The 6,032-nt window shown below is 44.2% G+C and overlaps 1 pseudogene; it reads right to left on the reverse strand.

Annotated features, from left to right (window-relative positions):
* Positions 1-816: 816 nt before the first annotated feature.
* LOC123733136 (V-set domain-containing T-cell activation inhibitor 1-like) lies at positions 817-5,180 on the reverse strand (annotated as a pseudogene).
* Positions 5,181-6,032: the final 852 nt, after the last annotated feature.

A 6,032-nucleotide genomic window follows, 5' to 3' on the forward strand; every position in this document is an offset into this window, starting at 1 on the left:
TACCCCCGGCTAGCCACTACCCCGCAGCCACTACCCCCGGCTAGCCACTACCCCCGGCTAGCCACTACCCCCGGCTAGCCACTACATGGAGACCTGAAAGGATTGGACAGGTGTGTAAGCAATATGATTATAGCTACACCTTGCCTTTTGTTGGTGAAAGTGTTAGCATTGCCTATATGCAATTGGACAATTATCTAATTGTCACCTTTCCTCTTTGTCCTCCCCTTAGTCAATGTTATCTCCTTCTGTCTGAGGCATTAGTATGGTTGATGTGGCTGATCCGTCTTCTCCTTGACCTTGTTCTAGTCTTCCTCTCTTTCTTCTCCATTCTGAAGTGGTATTCCACTCTGACCGTTTTCATTTGGACCATTTGTATTTGCTGGAGGGGGATAGGTGAGTTTAGGGTGAGTTAGCAGGATTCAGACACACAAACAGCTAGTATGAGTAAATAAATGTAACCATAAGGACATGAATATTCCATGGACGTCTACCTGTGGCAGAGAGTGACTCTCCCTCTTCAGATGACCGTGTTGCTTCTACATTGGGGGCAGAATGCTACGAGATGGGAGGCAGTAAAATAGCAGAAACTCAATGCTGTTCATCAAAAGCCACCAATGTAACCCTACTCTCTGTTCATCAGGAGGTGGTTGTTTTAAATGGTTCAACAGATTATGATGTCATCATCATAACTTACCTCTCAGCCTGAAACATATCACTGCTGCTGCTATAATTGCTGCTGCTATAATTGCTGCGTGCTATACCAGTGATTGCACCTGGACTCAGTCCATCTGAAACTGAAGGAGAAAATACAGAGTATCAGTTGTATTGTTTAATGTGATCCTGTGACTTACAGTGAGGGGAAACAGTAAAAGTAAACTTTGTACCATCAGATAGTTTATCAGGTGTGATCTGCAGGTAGGTGAGGATCAGGTGTGTGTCTCTGGCAGTAGAGAGTTCACAGCTGTAGGTCCCCTGGTGGACCATGGTTAACTTGTGGAGCTGAAGGCTGCCAGAGTCAGACAAACTCTGAACCTGCTCCTTCCACTGGTCATCAACCTGCATCTGAGGTGTGCCATTGGTGTAGCTGGAGGTGAGGATGGTGTCTGTCAGGTTGAACCTCCAGGTGAGGTCAAAGGTCAGGAGGTCAGACTGAGAGACACTGCAGAGGATGGACACCTCACTGCTTGGAGGACCCTGGACCGGATCTGAAATGATGTCATGAGAAACAGCCTTTTTAGCTTGATCTTTGTGTATTTTATCTCACAATGATGTCTTGTTTTTGTACAGTTTGCAGGCAGATAAATATATTGATGAATTTATTCATTGATGTATGAATTGATTGATTAATAGGTTGATTAATTGATTACCTTGCTGTTTCAGGGTTGCTGTCCTTTCTACTGTCCCAGAGGTCACGGTACAGATGTTGGTTCGGTCTCTGCTAAACTGTTTTGTGCTGGTGATGTCATAGAGGCCCCGGTCATCCACCTTGATGCTGGTGGAGTTCTGGATGGTTCCAGGGTCAAATGAAAGGTCAGAGGGGGGGGTCAGTGGACCAGGTGAGTTTAGGCTCGGGGTAGATACCTGTAGAACTGCAGGTGATGATGTCATCTGATAACTGTATGTCCACCAAGCGGACTGGAGCTGCAACAAAGTAGACATTACACATGGAGCAGCCATGAAGTGATCATCATAGACAGACAGACAGACAGACATTCCGTACCCTCCACTGCTATGTTAACGCAGGACTCCTTGTTGCCTTTAATAGTGCTGGTGTAACACTTGTATCTGCCCTGGTCCTGGAGTGTGATCCCTCTCAGCAGTAGTGAAGCGTTTCCTTTGGGGATCTGGTCATTGAACAGGGCTGTTCTCCCTCTGTAAGGCTGGCTCTGCTGTTTGAGCTGATCTGTACTGTAGTAGTAGGAGTGGATGGTGCTCAGGTTCTTGTCTTCTGGTTTCAGCCAGTGGATGACTTCCTCACTGTCAGGCTGGAAGCTGCAGGGCAGGACACAATCCTCTGAGAACACACAGGTTACATGGACGTCTGCAAGTAAATAAACACACACGTTAAATAAGCATCTGGACCAGAAGGGATTCATATACAGACTCCTATACTCCCCAATAGTCAGATACCTTGGTAAAGTGAGTAACCTGTTATTATTATTAATATTAACCTGAGTCTAATCTGTCATTGTGGTCCTCCTCGGTCCTCCACCCGCCCCCTCCACACCCACAGCACCTAACCTCTAACTAAAATCACAATCTAAAGTAAAGACTCCAGTCAGACCTGAATGACTACACTTCCTTCATGCTTCTAATAACACCACACGCCCATTCAGTAATCATTTACATTGTTAAACCATCTTAGCCTGTCTTGTCTGTTGTTTAATCACTGATTCTTACAATAGTTGTTCAAACAATCACAGAGAGACGTTGATGAGACCTCATAGTCAATCACATGCTCACATGCTTCATACACACTGAGTGTACAAAACATTAAAGACACCTGCTCTTTCCATGCCATAGACTGACCAGGTGAATACAGGTGAAAGCTTATTGATGAAGGCTTATTGATCACTTATTGATGTCACTTGTTAAATCCACTTCAATCTATGTAGATGAAGGGGAGGAGAAAGGTTAAAGAAGGATTTTTTAGCCTTGAAACAATTGATAAATGGATTATGTATGTGTGACATTCAGAGGGTGAATGGGCAAGACAAAAGATGTAAGTGCCTTTGAACAGGTTATGGTAGTATATTCCAGGCGCATCGGTTTGTGTCAATAACTGCAACGCAGCTGGGTTGTTCACGCTCAACAGTTTCCCGTGTGTATCAAGAATGGTTCACCACCCAAAGGACATCCAGCCAACTTGACAGAAATGTAGGAAGCATTGGTGTCAACGTGGGCCATCATCCCTTTGGAATGCTTTTGACCCGTTGTAGAGTCCATGTCCTGATGAATTGAGGGTGTTCTGAGGGTAAAAATGGGGGTTTACTGTCCAAATTGGTATAATCAGTGTTATTACAGCTCCAATCCCATTAGCGGGATCAACAGCCAGTGTAAAATCAGAGCGCCATATTCTAAACCAAATCTAATAATTTCTATTTCTCAAACACAAGACTATTTTACACCATTTTATAGATACACTTCTACTGAATCGAACCACGTTGTCCGATTTCAAAAAGGCTTTACAGCGAAAGCAAAACATTAGATTATGTTAGGAGAGTACATCGACAAAAATAACCACACAGCCATTTCCAAGCAACTAGCATGCATCACAAATACCCAAAACACAGCTAAATGCAGCACTAACCTTTGACGATCTTCATCAGATGACACTCCTAGGACATCATGTTACACAATACATGCATTTTTTGTTCGATAAAGTTCATATTTATATATAAAAACAGCATTTTACATCGGCGCGTGACGTTCAGAAAATATTTTCCCTCAAATACTGCCGGTGAATCTGCGCCACAATTTACAAAAATACTTGTCATAAACGTTGATACAAAATTAAGCTGTCATTCAAAGAATTATAGATGAACATCTCTTTTATGCAAACGCTTATGAAAGATTTCATAAAAGCTTCACGAGGAAAGCACTCTTTGCAATAATCTGAGTACTGAGCTCAGAAAAATACACTAGGCTATACAGACAGCCGCCATCTTGGAGTCATCTAAAATCATAAATTGCATTACAAATATTCCCTTACCTTTGATCTTCATCAGAAGGCACTTCCAGGAATCCCAGGTCCACAACAAATGTTGTTTTGTTCGATAAAGTCCATAATTTATGTCCAAATAACTCCTTGATGTTCGCGTGTTAAGTAAGCTACTCCAAATGTAGGAAGCGCGCAGGACAATGTCACGACGAAAAGTTTTAAAAAAGTTGTATTTACGTTCGTTCAAACATGTCAAACGTTGTAAAACATCAATCTTTAGGGCCTTTAGAATGTGAAGATTCAGTAATATTTCAACCGGACGGTTCCTGGGCTTGAAAAACGTTTTGGAACGGAGGATCCACCTCGTGAACGCCGCACCAAGAAGTGATGTCACCCCCTGCCTCAACAACCTCCCCTCCTTCTCATTCGGTCTCTGTTCATCGTAGATGACTCAAACAACTTTGTAAAGACTGTTGACATCTAGTGGAAGCCGTAGGAAGTGCACAATTATTACTACATCACTGTGTATTCAATAGGAAACGACTTAGAGAGCCCATGCATCCAGATTTCCACTTCCTGGTAGGATTTCTCTCAGGTTTTTGCTTGCCATATGAGTTCTGTTATACTCACAGACACCATTCAAACGGTTTTAGAAACTTCAGTGTTTTCTATCCAAATCTACTAATACTATGCATATCCTACCTTCTGAGTTTGAGTAGGAGGCAGTTTAATATGGGCACATATCTTTCCCGAAATTGTCAATACTGCCCCTATCCTTAAGGAGCTGTAAGAGGTTTTAACACTTTGTCTTAGGGTGGAAGTGGCCAAAGATCAGTACGCACAACAGGAAAAGTCTGCTGTTGAAGTAATTTGTCAGTCTTCTGTAATGACCATGTTTATGATCTACAGTAATTCATGTTTCAGTTATATGGTATTTTTCATATGATATGGAGTCTGCTATTGTAATCTGGTTAGGTAGAGGTTTCACCACATTGCTTACACCTATTTAATGCTCACACTACACTAGAGCCTAAGGTGTGTCTAGGGACTAGGACTACGTAGGAGTTATTTTGGGATATAATATTTTGAGACAGACAGAAGGTAAAGACAGACGAACTAAGACAGAATGATGATGGTTGTTACTCACCTCCCCCATCTGTGGATGTGACAGTCCACAGCAGAATCACCATCAACATCAGACCCCTTAATGTCATGGAAACCAGTCCCCAGGCCATCTCCACAGAGACCAGACCACAGTGTTATCGTCGTGGATACAAACTCTTCTCTGTCAGAATCTAGTAGCTGTGCTGTCACTCTTCACCAAGTCCAGTTTGTCAGAGTAAAGTGCCCATTCCGGTTTTGTGTTAGTATGTGACTGGTATGTGAATGTACAATCCTTAGGAGTCAGCCTAGTTTCACTCTTCAAGAGCAGTGCCATTGGTAGACCAAGTTAAAGGGATAGTTCACCCAAATGACAAATTGGATTCTTTAACCTGTAAATAGTCTATGGACAAGGTATGACAGCAATTCATGCATTTTACATTTACGTCATTTAGCAGACGCTCTTATCCAGAGCGACTTACAAATTGGTGCATTCACCTTATGATATCCAGTGGAACAACCACTTTACAATAGTGCATCTAAATCTTTTAGGGGGGATTAGAAGGATTACTTTATCCTATCCTAGGTATTCCTTAAAGAGGTGGGGTTTCAGGTGTCTCCGGAAGGTGGTGATTGACTCCGCTGTCCTGGCGTCGTGAGGGAGCTTGTTCCACCATAGGGGTGCCAGAGTAGCGAACAGTTTTGACTGGGCTGAGCAGGAACTGTGCTTCCTCAGAGGTAGGGGGGCCAGCAGGCCAGAGGTAAATGAGCGCAGTGCCCTCGTTTGGGTGTAGGGACTGATCAGAGCCTGAAGGTACGGAGGTGCCGTTCCCCTCACGGCTCTGTAGGCAAGCACCATGGTCTTGTTGCGGATGCGAGCTTCAACTGGAAGCCAGTGGAGAGAGCGGAGGAGCGGGGTGACGTGGAGAGAACTTGGGAAGGTTGAACACCAGACGGGCTGCGGCGTTCTAGATGAGTTGTAGGGGTTTAATGGCACAGGCAGGGAGCCCAGCCAACAGCGAGTTGCAGTAATCCAGACGGGAGATGACAAGTGCCTGGATTAGGACCTGCGCCGCTTCCTGTGTGAGGCAGGGTCGTACTCTGCGAATGTTGTAGAGCATGAACCTACAGGATCGGGTCACCTCCTTGATGTTAGTGGAGAACGACAGGGTGTTGTCCAGGGTCACGCCAAGGTTCTTAGCACTCTGGGAGGAGGACACAATGGAGTTGTCAACCGTGATAGCGAGATCATGGAACGGGCAGTCCTTCC

Source organism: Salmo salar, unplaced genomic scaffold (assembly GCF_905237065.1).
Source record: "Salmo salar unplaced genomic scaffold, Ssal_v3.1, whole genome shotgun sequence".
Classification (NCBI taxonomy): domain Eukaryota; kingdom Metazoa; phylum Chordata; class Actinopteri; order Salmoniformes; family Salmonidae; genus Salmo; species Salmo salar.